Here is a 12991-nt window from a genome sequence, read left to right as displayed (position 1 = left end):
AGAAGATAGCTCTACCCATACAAAGCGCTAGGAACTAACAGTTCCCTCACCTTTCCCGTAGAGAACGGTGGCATCTCCCGGGTGGATCTTGACTTGGAGGGACTATCCAGAGCTGATTCTGACCAACATGGCCCACACGAAGGAAGGACTGATTACTACTCCCCGCTCTTCTAATTCTGTAGAAAGCCATTTGTCTTTTCATACTAAAAGTTATTGGAAAAGTTTCCCTGGAATTTTCTTGAAATTTTAAGCAGAAGCATGAAAAATACAATCCGCAGAGTGCATTACTCCCTGAAGCTTCCTGTTTATATCCCTTCTTGAAGCCTACTTCACATGCTACAGTGTCATGGGCCACCTGTCCCCTTTACCACTGCCTCACTGCAGAAAAGGGCATCTTTAAGAAAGTGGGGAAAGAGGCAGTGATGACATTCCTACAAACGGACGCACACGCGTGTGCGCGCTTTACCCTCTGTCTCGGGACGTACACCTTAGAGGTGCGGATCCAGGCAGGACAAAGGGAGTGGGTGGGAGCCTCTCTTTCACTGTCCTCCCGCCCCTCCTCTCTGTTGCACGGACCTGCTGTTCTGCCTCATAAGGTGCAGTATTCTCTGGTGACTGTTACTTTTACCACCTGACCTCGGCTGGGCTTTGTCTAGTAGAAATGCGTTTCAGAGTAAAACTGTTGATATTTATTTCTGATTTTCGGTGCTATGGCAACTTTGTAACTCACTGTAACCTTTCATTGCTATTATAATGGGCGAGATGAGAAGAGTGGATTGGTACGACTCCCATAACCCAGAAGTCAGCTCTGTGAAGACACCTTTGCTAGTAAATGCTTCCTGTTTTTGTCCTCAGTGGGAGTCGTCATCTCCATGTACCACTTTTCCATCCCTAGCTACGTGCTCTATTTTCTTGACTTCTTTTCCATTTCATTCTGAAGCCTACCTAGGCTATGTCCTTAGACAGCACCAAAGACTTTCTGTGTTCATGTGGCAACTCTGTTCTGTTATCTATTGCTTGTCACCTTTAATTGCCAGCCTTTGAAACTGGTGCTGGCTGCCTGTCTCCCATTCAGAACCCTGAGCACCTTGCGTATATGTAGCCTCCTTTCATCCTAAAGGCTGCACACGAGGTTTTTTTCCAGGAGGCCCTGCTGTGCCCTTTTCTTCATCCTAACATGCTTTTCCTGACTGTAGGTTATACTCAGATGATTTATTGAGCCTCGTCTGTAACATGTCTTTGATTCCTGTATATTCACCAAGAACCCTGTCTGTCCCTAAATGAAAAGCACTTGGCAGGCAGTTAACCTTATCTTCCTCTGCCACAGTTCTATTACATGCCTGTGTCAATGAAACCAACTCCCAAACGGTCTGCTACTTTTACTGAAACCATCTATACATCACAATCTCTTAACAAGTCATAGAATCTGTGACTAAAAGGGGCTTTACAATTAATTTCGTTATACATAATGACAAGAGGATAACATGATATACAATTGAACAGTCATGACGTGAAATTATATATACAATATGGCTGTGTGTGTGTGAGACTGTGTGGTGAGTGTTTGTCCTAGAAAAGGTAGACATCACAGTGTTGACAGGCTTGTCTCTGGGAGGTAGGATTACTGTTGCTTTTAATCTTCTTTCTTACATTCGTCTACATTTTCTTTAATAAGCAATGCCATACTACAGGAAACACTGGAGAAACAAAAATTCCAAGGGGAAAATTTTTCATCCTAGAATTCTATACCAATGCAATTAATTACCTATAGCAGGCTAGAAGGCAGACATGTTAGATAGGAAACTACAAAAAAATTTATCTTCAATTCATCCTTTTAGGAAGCTTGGTGGAAATGATTTCTTACAAAACAAGGGAATAAGCTAATGTAGCAGAAGACACAGGATGTTGGAAACAAAAAACTCAAACCAAAAAATCTAAAGGAATTCCCAGAAAAAGCAGACATGCAAACAGTCATAGACAGAAATCACCTTAGAAAGGAAGCTGAAAGGGGAGCTTGTTTTTGTTTTTGTTTTTGTTTACTTTGGGAGAAATAATTAAGAATAAATTAGCTCTGATATGTCCCTAGATGTCATTTTCAATGGATAGTGTTATTCACACATTCATTCACACAGAACTTATGTATTAAGCACTTATTGTGTCATTGTTATGCTACGTGCTACTCAGAAGAGTGAACCAAAAAAATCATGTTTTTATGTAGCATAAGAAGCTAATGGCAAGGGGTAGAGGGATAAATTAGGAGTTAGGGATTTGCAGATACTAACCACTATATACAGAATAGATAAACAACAAGGTCCTACTGTATAGCACAGGGAACTGTATTCAATACCTTGTAATAGCCTGTAATGAAAAAGAATATGGAAAGGAATATATCTCTATAGATGTGTAACTGAGTCATTATGCTGTACTTCAGAAATTAACACAAAATTGTAAACCAACTACATGTCAATTAAAAAAAAGAAAACTTATGCCCACACAAAAACCTGTACACAGATGCTTATAGCATCTTTATTCATAATCCAAAACTTGGAAGCAACCAAGATGTCCTTCAGTAGGTGAATGGATAAATAAACTGTGGTACATTCAGACAAAGAAATATTATTCAGCACTAAATACAAATGAGCTATCAATCCATGAAAAGGCATGGAGGAACCTTGAACGCTTATTACTAAGTGAAAGAAACCAATCTGAAAAGGCTACATATTATATGACTCCAACTATAAGATATTTCGGAAAAGGCAGAACTACAGAGACATTAGAAAGATTAATGGTTGCCAGGGGTTGGAGGAAGAGAGGGATGAACAGGCAAAGCGCAGAGGAATTTTAGTGCACTGAAACCACTCTGAATGGTATTATAATGATGGATGCATGTCATACCTTTGTCCCAATCCAATGAATGTACGTATAAACACCAAGAGTGAACCCTAAGGTAAACCATGGACTTTGGGGGATAATGATGTGTCAGTTGATAATGATATGTTCATTGATTGTAGCAAACGTACCACTCTGGTGCAACTAGTTGCTAGTGGGGGACGAGCAGGGGGTATATGGGAATTCTCTATACCTTCTGCTCAATTTTGCTGTTACCCTAAAACTGTTTAAAAAACTAAAGTCTATTAAAAATGCTAAAAAAAAAAAAAAGAAGATAATGGCTATTACCTTCTTTAATTTTCCCCACAGCCCTATTTTGTAAATGAAGTCTTTTCCCCAAGTAATAAATAAGGATGTCAAGTTCAGAGGGTTTGCATAACCCGCTCAGGGTTGCCAATTAACAAGTGCCAGGACTGGGATTCAAACGCGGACCTAAAGCTTGTATCGTCTTGGCTGTGTTCAAAGCTTTTTCCTTCAGGGGAAAAAAAGGGTCTTTGCCAAGAAATCTGCTTTCTTAGAATTGTATACTTAGCAAAAAATGGTAAGGAATATAATTTGAAAACTCTCCTGGCTGGCCATTTTGCGGATGATGCGTCTGGATAAATCTGTACCTGATCGTCTGTGACAACACGCGCCTGTACAGATGGACGCCCAGCAGACAATACTGCAGCCCGCCGCCTGAGTTACTGCTGCACTTCCCAAAATGTCTGCTCAGCATAACTGCAAATTGAAAATAAACTTGTAAACCATTGTCAGTGATGTAGCCCAAAGACTTTATGTGCTGAAGTGTCTTTAAAGTTGTTTTTCATTATGGTCTGCCCTTTTTCAATGGGCAGAATTCATTTTCTCCTCTTTAAGTGTGCTCAGCGAGGGGAAAATGGATCTTGAAAGGAAGACGAAGGTCTGATTTCCTGGTGCTCTGTGCGAAATGCATCCCATTTTTCAAAGCTGGGATTATTCTCTCCTGCCTCTCCTTGCCCCACGTGACCTCACCCCACAAAACCCGTTCTCCAATAGTCTGTCACTCTCAGGCAAGCTGCTCCAAGGGACTTAAATTGCATCCAGCCCGGAGATATTCACTGGGTATGTATAGGTGTCCAGCTTCTCTGATGTTAGGCTTGATATAAGCCCTTATACCAACCTCAGGGCTGGTTAGCACAGTGCTTTCAGGGTTCAACTCTGCAAACCACAACTGCCTGGCTTCTAACCCCAGCTTCACTTCCACTGAGCTCCATGACCTTGGACAAGCTACATAGTTTCCCTGTGCCTTGACTTTCTGTAACATAGGAGTAACAACAGCTCCTTCTCTGTAGGATTCTAATGGGAACTAAGGGAGGAAACAGATGTAAAGCACCATAGGCAAAACGTGTGGGTGATTTGGGGTTTTACCAACTTTCTTTTCACCTGCCTTCTTACCTTCAAAATAATTTGCCCCAGTATTTCAAACAAACGAATCTCCATGTAATCGACCCTGGATTCGATAAGCAATCAGTTTTCAGTCCCAATCTCTTCTCCCTAATCAGACACTGTGTCCCCTTAGGAAATGCAGTCAGCTCTGATGCCTCATTATCTGTAGGTTCCCTGTCTCTCCTGGCACAAAAACCTTAGACTCCAGACACTTGTCTCCTGCCAAAGAGTGAGCACTCTTCTCTTTCTACAGCTGCCCTTCCCCGGGCACCTCCCAATACCTGCTAACTTGGAAATCTGTGTCGAGGATTCTGGCAAGAATTTAATTGGTAACTTTCTCAAAGTTTTGTATTATTAAGAGGTTTGTAAAGGCAAAACCAGATTTCAAAAAGGAAAACACCTCCCCTCAATCCCAGAAAATGCAGCTGGCGCTCTATATTAGCTGTCTGGGCTATTGTAACTCCAACCTTGAACACAGAAGACAATTCACCGCACTTACCAAACCTCTTCCTCGAGCACACTGAGGGCAAGCCCGAGTTCCCTGCGGTTTGCTAATCAGGAATTAGGAGACAAGCCTGTCAAGCTGCTATAAACCTTCAAATAAAGCCAAACCAACAAACCCGTGGAGGAAAAGAAAGCCTACCTTTTCCATAAAGATGGGGGCTCCCACAGGATCTATCCTAGGTCCGTCTCTGTCTTCCTCCATTTCTCTTTCCTCTCCTCCTCTCTCCTCACTTTACACACGTCCATAGCTTAACAACCATCTCTAAATTGGTAGACATCTGGGACAAGGGTGGTCCCCACCCTCTCCTTCCTCTCCAAGGCGGGGGAATGCTCTTCAGACGCCCGGCTCCCTATCAAAAGTAGGCAGATTCCCTGCGTACTGAAGACCACTTAACGCGGTGCTCTTTCATTGGTTTCTTCCTTTCTCCTGACTTGACTCAGACAGACCGATTCTGCACCACTCACCGGCGGCAGCTCAGCGCCCCTGCTGTGTCTCCGCTTCGCGCAGCTGGCCGGTCGTCTGCTCCGGGGAGACCCGGCCGCCCCCTGCTGGCGCGGCTGACTTTCCCCGGACTTCCTTCCCGCTCTTCCCCGTGACTAGGGCGCAGGCCCACTTTGCCTGCGGCAGAGCTTCCGCCCGCACTCCCTTCCCCTCAGCTTCCCTCTCCGGTTCTCGGTTCTCGGTTCTCGTTCTGCCGCGTGGCAGCTCAGCTCCACAGGCTGCTGTGGTTGGGGCCTGGCCGGGTTAAGCAACAGGACTTGGGACCGAGTGTCTCTCTCTCTCTCTTTTTTTTTTTTTAATGTATTTTTTACTGCTTTCTCTTTCTCTGTCCCTCTGGATCTGATGGATGTTTTCTAGTTGTATCTGGCATGAAGCAAGTTAAAAATTACTAGCTTTGAAAAATACAGTTCTGGCACACCTGTTGTTTTTACGTCCTAGCACCCAAACTCACTCTTCTCCTGGAAAAGGTTATCCTGTTTATCTGGGGGGAGTTACCCTCTTTCTCATCCTCAAGACACGTTCTTTTTGTGGAGCTCCGTCCCACAAAGCGTGAAGCTCAGACCTGGGCATCAGAGCATGGTGCCATCCTGGCCACAGTGCTCGTTTCAGGGGGCGAAAACCAATGAGACTTTTTCTGGGACTGTTAGAAAAATGCTCTTTTCCACTGGACCTGAGATGGGAAGATGGGATGTTGGAACTTCTGGCGACCATCTTCAATCACAAGGGGACAGCCTGACTGGGGATGGAGTCAGTACACGGGGGTATGTAAAGGTATGGATGGAAAGACACCAGGAGACTGAGGTACAGGACAAAGCATCCTTGTAGTCAGCCCCACCCTTAAACTTCACATTTACAACCCAATAAATCCTTTCTTCTTAAGCCAGTTTGGATGAGGTTATCTGTCACTTAAAATGGGAAGATGCCAACTAAAGAAGGGGGGTTCAATTCCAGGCTCTCCCATTCACCACAGTTTTCTTCATTCAGATTTGGGGCTCATGCCCCCTTAATCACAAAACGGTGCTGTGCTTCTTCAGCTGTGATCCCTTGTGCTTTGATCTTCCCCAGGATACTGTCAATGGGGCAGGGTTTGGGTGTTCCTGGGTTTCCTGGTGACAGTATCTTTTGGACACAACCAAAATTTCATCCCGATTTGATAATTCTTAGATTCATATTTTCCGACCAAAGTTTTAGTTCTTACATCAAGATCTATGATCCATTTTGAGTCAATTTTTGTGTGTGGTATGAGGTATCAGGGAGGTAAATCATTTTCACTGCATAAGAATATCCTACTGTTGCAGCTCGTTTGTTTAAGATGTTTCTTTCCCTGTTGAATTGTCTTGGCACCTTTGTTCATCAACGGACCAAAAACGCAAGGATTTATTTCTGAACCCTCAATTTCATTCCATTGATCTGTATTTCTATCCTTACCCAAGTACTTGATTTACTTTCTAGTAAGATCTTGATTTACTTTCTAGTAAGTTTTGGAATTGGATGATGTAAATCCTTCAGGTTTTTCCTTTTTTTTTCCCCCTTCAAAATTGTTTTGGCTATTCTGGGTTCTTTGTATTTCCATATAAATCCTAGGATCATGTTGTCCATTGGGAAAAACAAAAAAAAAAAAACCCAAAAAACCTCTACTGGGATTTTGAATATTGAATCTTCTAATCTGTGTACATGGACTGTCTCTCTTCTTTTTCAGATCTTCTTGATTTAAATTTATTTCTAAGCATTTTATTTCTTTTGCTGCTACTGTAAAGGAACTATTTTCTTACTTCCATTTTTTAATTGTTCCAACTTTATATCTTTTGAAGTCATTAAGAGGAGAAAAAATATTTATATAGACTTAGCAGTTTTCATTTCTTTCTGTAGAATCTCCCTAACATCTGGTGTCATTTCCTGTCCTCGAGAAGGGCTTCAGTATTCTTTAGTATTTCTGTACAGCTGGACTGCTAGCAAAGTATCTGTTTTTATTTATCTAGGCATGTTTTTATTTCATCTTTAGTTCTGAAGATAGGTCTGCTGGATATAGATATATTCATTTTTTTTAAAGAATTTTGAATGTGATTGAACTGCATTTTGGTCTCTACTGTTTCAGATGAGGGATCAGTCATTGAGAATACTATGTTCTAAGAACTCCCCATTGACGTCCTGCATCACCTCTGATCACACTATCAGACTGGACTGCAACTTCAGGCTAGTGGAGCAACTGACTTTGCTTAGCAGAGTTGCCGATTACCAACACTGCTACTTTCACCATAGCATAGTGGAACGTGGGTTTACTTCCTACTCCAAATCAAGTGAGCCCCCTCCAGTAACAAAGCTCTAGCCTCACCCTGGCAAAATTACCACACTGACTGAGCTGAGAGATAGAGAGGAGGGAATGGGAACCACCCCAAGAAAGCAAGCGGCAGATTCCCTCTGTTCTTACATATAGCTCCAGCAGCTTTTTCTGAATCAACATTCTTCAACTTGTTGTTTGCCTTTAGTCAATTTCCAGAGCCCTGAAATGCATGTTTATGAGCCTTTAACTGTGTTTTATAGTTGATTTTTGGGAAGAGGATTTGCCAACTTCTCCACTCTACCATAGGCACTGGTTGGGTGATTCAGACTGCTATAGTTCTATTCACTTATGAACATATTCATATCTTTAATTTTCTTTGGCCACTTTTAATCAATAGGAAATATCTGTTGGTCAAAATCACTCCTGTCATTTTTAAATGGTTTTACAATTTTAGTAACTCCCTGTAATCCACTCATCATAACACTCACCATACTAAATAGCAAATTGCCTATTTAATTATCCTTAACCCTCACTAAACTGTAAGCTCCATTATGGTAGAGACTGTCTCTTTTGTTCACCAGCTATATTTCTAGGACCTGGCACAGCCTGATATATTAAGAGGTGTTTAGGCTTATTTTTAAATATTTGCTAAGTAAACAAGTAAATTTCCCCTCCCCTGTTCCTCGTCTCATGTGCTGAGGTAATAGGAAGGAGCCTAGGAAGTGTAGAAGGCATTTTAACTAGAATTCAAGGGCTAAAGTAATTAGTCACTGGGGTTTTCTTTGTTTAGGAAAGCCCAGCGTTGCTCTCAAAATGAGTGATCATTTAGCTCATTAGAATCTCAGTTTGTGAACCCTAACTTGCTTTTGAAGCCCCTGAGCCTACAGTTCTAGTTTTAGGAAGGCTGTGTAATAGAATGGAAAACTTAGGACTGGGAGTTTTGATTCGCCCTTGTCAATACCTGACTGAATGTCATTCTGTCTGGGCCTCCATTTTCTCACTTAAAATGAGGAAGTTGGGCTGCATTTTATTGGTCTGCAAACATGGCCAAGCAGAAGAATCTGCCCTGAATGTCGTCCCATTGTGAGAATCCCCAGGGTTGAGATGGGATGACCTGTATTATGAAAAGCTCCAGGGGGAAGTCTTTTTGTAGTCAGCTAGTCTGGCAAATGGATGGCGTTTGAGAATCACTGGACCAGATGATCTCAAAGGCCCCTTTCAGCCCTGAACTTACTGTCCTCCCTTCCTCTCAACGAAAGTGAAACTCTCTTGGGGTTATGCACCCAGGGTCAACCCAAACCTCGGTGCAGGAGGGAAAGTCTTTGAAGATATAGTTTATTCAGGCCAAAGAAAAGACAGCTTCTGGCTTGTTTTTGTGAAGTCACACAAAATGTGGGTGTGTGTGAAACGGGAACTGGGGAAAGGAAACTTACACCTCTTTTGGCTGACTGACAATTGATACAGGAAGAGAACTGCTAATTATCTAATAAACGAGGCTGGCAGGATATTTTGATCACTTTACTCTTTCCTAACCTGCAAGTGAGCATTTGCTACTATCTTTCGTTTCCCAGTTTCTAGAAAAGCAGCCCTTCCCAGCATGAGCTTATTTCAAAATAAATTGAATAAGGCTTTGCATGCAAAGCGAGAGCGCTGGGTACTGTGAACAGGGGCTCTTCTCAACCAATTCCACAGTCTGTTTTCCTGGGAATAGAATGAGATAAACTCTAAGGGAAGTGTGGCAGAGGGTTGCCTAGAACAGGTAAATGTTCCTGCTCAAACACAAGCATCTGACTCCTTTTTGTCCATGAGAAACAAAGACCCACCTGGGTCCCAAAGAGGAAGGCTGAGATCAATGTGATGATGTGAAGAGGCTGGTGCTTTCTAAGCTGCTAGAAGAGTGCTTCCTCTAGATGCCAAAACCCAGTATTTGCTGCCTTAGACTTTCACTGGGCAAGACTAATGCATGGCAGGACGGCTGCTCCACTCCCAGAGCACCAGAGATGCGCTCTGATCTGCAAGAGAAGCACGGGCTGTGTTTCCCTGTTCATGGATCCTACTGAAGCTTGGTGCTTTTTCTGATAAGTAGCAATTCTATTCAGAAAGAAGAAAATAAGTAATTTTTTATACAACTTACTAATCCAGTGATTCTCAATCTTCTTGGAATGATGAGCTTACACTGTTTGATGGAAATGTCTGACAGTCGTAGATACTTTGATTAAATTCTAATGCTTCCCCAGCAGAAATAGAACATATCCACTAAAAATCATGTATGCAAAGAACAGAACAACACAAAATGTTTGTAACTTTAAGTAACAAAGATAAGGTTCAAGATAGCATGGAAAATATCACTTAGATGTAAAAATAGACACAGGAAAATTATTGGAAAGAAACATGTGGAATAATGATAATTGCATTAGAATGGTGTGATTAACACTGGATTTTTTTTCTTTTCCATACTTTTTGTAAGATGGCTTAAAAAAATTAAAATATCTACCATGGTTAATTAAGAATAAGTGCTATTGAATGAAGATCATCTAACAGTCTGAGCAGCCACCTCTACCTCCCTGTCTTCATCTCCCCAATTTTCAGTCAGAAGAATCAAAGAAGGGGCGAGTGTTCATGTATGGGAAGAAGAGTTAGGGATGTGCACTGATTGCTAGCTAGCCGTCACAAGCTTAGGAGATTTAGGGATGAGGGACCAATGAGCACACCTCGATTATTTTCTGAGTGTGAGAGCATCTGTGTTACAAAGGATATTGACAAGCTGTATTGACAAGGAGGAACTCTGACAGATGAATGCTGGCGATGTTGCTCCACCTGCTCCCTCATCTTGCACTTGAGTGGTCATCTGTACCTGTTCTGTCTGAATCTCAACATGGCTCTTCAGTCTAAACCAATCTCCACGGCCACTACCTTGAATATCCTGCTACCATTATCTATTCTGCTTTAAAACCTTTCAGTTACTCCCTGTATTGTACAGCAGCCACTTTCTAACACTATGGTTCAGCTCTACCTAGCGTTATAATTTTTGACATATAATAAATAACAATAAATATTTGCTGAATGAAAGAGCAATCCTTTACCAGTTAATATGTGAATGAATCAATGAACTGTCAACAATCATTTTCCAGAATAGTGGAAGAAAGACCCCTGAAAAAAAGCTGCTCCTCCACGAAAGCAATGAGAACACTGGAAAAAAAGTGTCGACTGTCAAAATAAGCTTTATCAGAGCTCTGTAAATTAACTAAAGGCTTGCAACAATCTGAGGAGCGTCCATTTAAGAAATATGACTGGATCGTCATAGGAACAGCAAGATTCGTGGGGGTTTAATTCGCCAGTCTTATCCACCTCTTCCTAGTTCTGCAGTGGTCTTGAAAACAACTATGGTAGCTGTGGAAACCAGCAGCCTAGAAGCCCTCAGAGGAGGCATGATGGGTTTGGAACTCCCCAAACACCCCATAACCAGCAAACTGTCACTATCTGTCCTGCCTGGCAACTTGCTGATAGGCTCCCTTGTCAGGGATTGCCTTTACCAAGACTTATACAGATCTCATTCTGTGAAAACAGCCCTATCCGCAGAGTGTTTGTCGAACGCTATCAGTGGCAACTGTTGAACATCACAGCTGCCTGAGGCAGTGTTACCAGGAGGACTAATAAGAGGCTGTCCAAATTCTTCAAAGAAAACCTGGAGAAGGAGATGTCCATAGGACGCTTTGAAAAGTACTTCTGGCACATTTGTGGGAGTCAGAAAGGCCACACACAGGTACCAGGCTATGGACATGCCCAGGAAAGACCTGAGAAGGCCTGGTGATCATAACTCTGGCTAACTTAGAAGCTCTGTGCAAGCAGAAAGTGAAGGTCAAGGCAGTGTTGTAAACAGCTTGCCAGAGCATTGAAAGCACGGCCAGTCATGCACATACACAGCCCCTTTGCAAAGGCTGGAAAACACTGGTTCAAGACATTTAAGGAAATCTGTCCAGTCACCAGTCGGCCACTAACCTTACTGATTAGACATCTCAGTGGCCAATACAACAAAGAATATATAGACTTTACAAAGTTACTCAAGGAAAATCACTAAACAAAGTAGTTAATAACCACCACAACTAACAGCAATAACAACAAACCCCGAGGAGAGGGGAGAAATCTAATTTCCAGAATTGGCACATTGTATTATTTAAAATGTCCAGTTTTCAACAAACTATTATAAGACATACAAAGAAACAGGAAAGTATTACCCATTTAGAGGAACGCAAGTCAATAGAAACTGTCCCCAAGGAAGCCCAGATGACAAAGACCAGCAGAAGACTTTACATCAGCTATTATAAACATGTTCAAAAAATGAAAGAAAACTATGTCTGAAGAAAAGGAAAATATGAGAACAATGCTTTCACAAATAAAGAATATCAATAGAGAGTTAAATGGTAATAAAAGAGCCAAACAGAAATTATTTTCAAGTACATATGAAACATTTTCCAGGACAGACTACACATGGCTATAAATCAACAAATCACAACAGATTTAAAATAAATGAAATCGTTCAAGACTTGTTTGCCAACCACGATGAAACTCTGAAATCAACAACAGAAAGATACTGGAAAATCTTCATATAACCGAAAATTAAATCATACATTTCTAAATAACACACGAGTCAAAAAATCACAAGGGATATTAGAAAATATTTTGAACTGAATGAAAACAAAACCAAAACATATCAAGATTTATGGGATGCAGCTAATGCAGTGACTTAGGGAAAATATATAACCCAAAGAAGCCTATATTAGAAAAGAAAGAAGTTTACATAAAAAAATCTAACCTTCACCAAAAGAAACTTTAAAAAAAAAAAAAAAGGCAAAATGAAGCAAACAAACATACAAAAAATTAAACCAAAATAATCAGAAGGATTGGAAATAATGCAGACCAGGGTGGAAATCAGTAAAGTAGGAAAACAAAAGCAATAGGAAAACATAAATAAACCCCAAACTTGGTTCTTTGTAAAAATCAACAAAATTGATAAACCTTTACCTAGATTGACCAAAAAAAAGAAAAAAAGGGGAGAGGACCCAAATTACCAAAATCAAGAATAAAAGAAGGAACATCACTACCAAAACTACAGACATTTAAAAGGATTATAGGAAAGATTTTGAAAATTTTATGCCAAAATGGTCTATCCACACAATGGAATATGTATTCAACCACAAAAGAATAAAGTGCTACACGCAATGAAAAGCAACCCCGTGCGACAACGGGGATGGACCTTGAAAACAGGCTGAGTGGAAGAAGCCATTCCCCAAAGACCACGTATTTCATGACTGCCTTTATCGTGATTATAGAGCCCAGAGGGGTGAGAGATGATGCAGAGGGAGAGAAGAAAAGGATCTGGCTCCCAAAAGGTACACTCTGCTAGGCTC

At 41.4% G+C, this 12991-nt stretch overlaps 1 long non-coding RNA gene across 2 annotated transcripts in view; it reads right to left on the bottom strand.

Moving 5' to 3' along the window:
• The window catches only part of LOC116663648, a 74937-nt gene that overhangs the window by 55581 nt on the left and 6365 nt on the right, over positions 1–12991 (bottom strand). The window contains exons 1-2 of one of the 2 annotated variants that reach the window (XR_004319907.1): positions 5266–6179; positions 3501–3609 (exon numbers count right to left, since the gene is read on the bottom strand). This is a non-coding gene — a long non-coding RNA (uncharacterized LOC116663648). Of the gene's footprint in view, positions 1–3500; positions 3610–5265; positions 6180–12991 lie in introns of those variants that run through there. The other variant, XR_004319906.1, reaches the window with a different exon arrangement.

This window comes from Camelus ferus, chromosome 5 (assembly GCF_009834535.1).
Source record: "Camelus ferus isolate YT-003-E chromosome 5, BCGSAC_Cfer_1.0, whole genome shotgun sequence".
Taxonomy (NCBI): domain Eukaryota; kingdom Metazoa; phylum Chordata; class Mammalia; order Artiodactyla; family Camelidae; genus Camelus; species Camelus ferus.
This window is presented reverse-complemented; position numbering and strand designations above follow the sequence as displayed.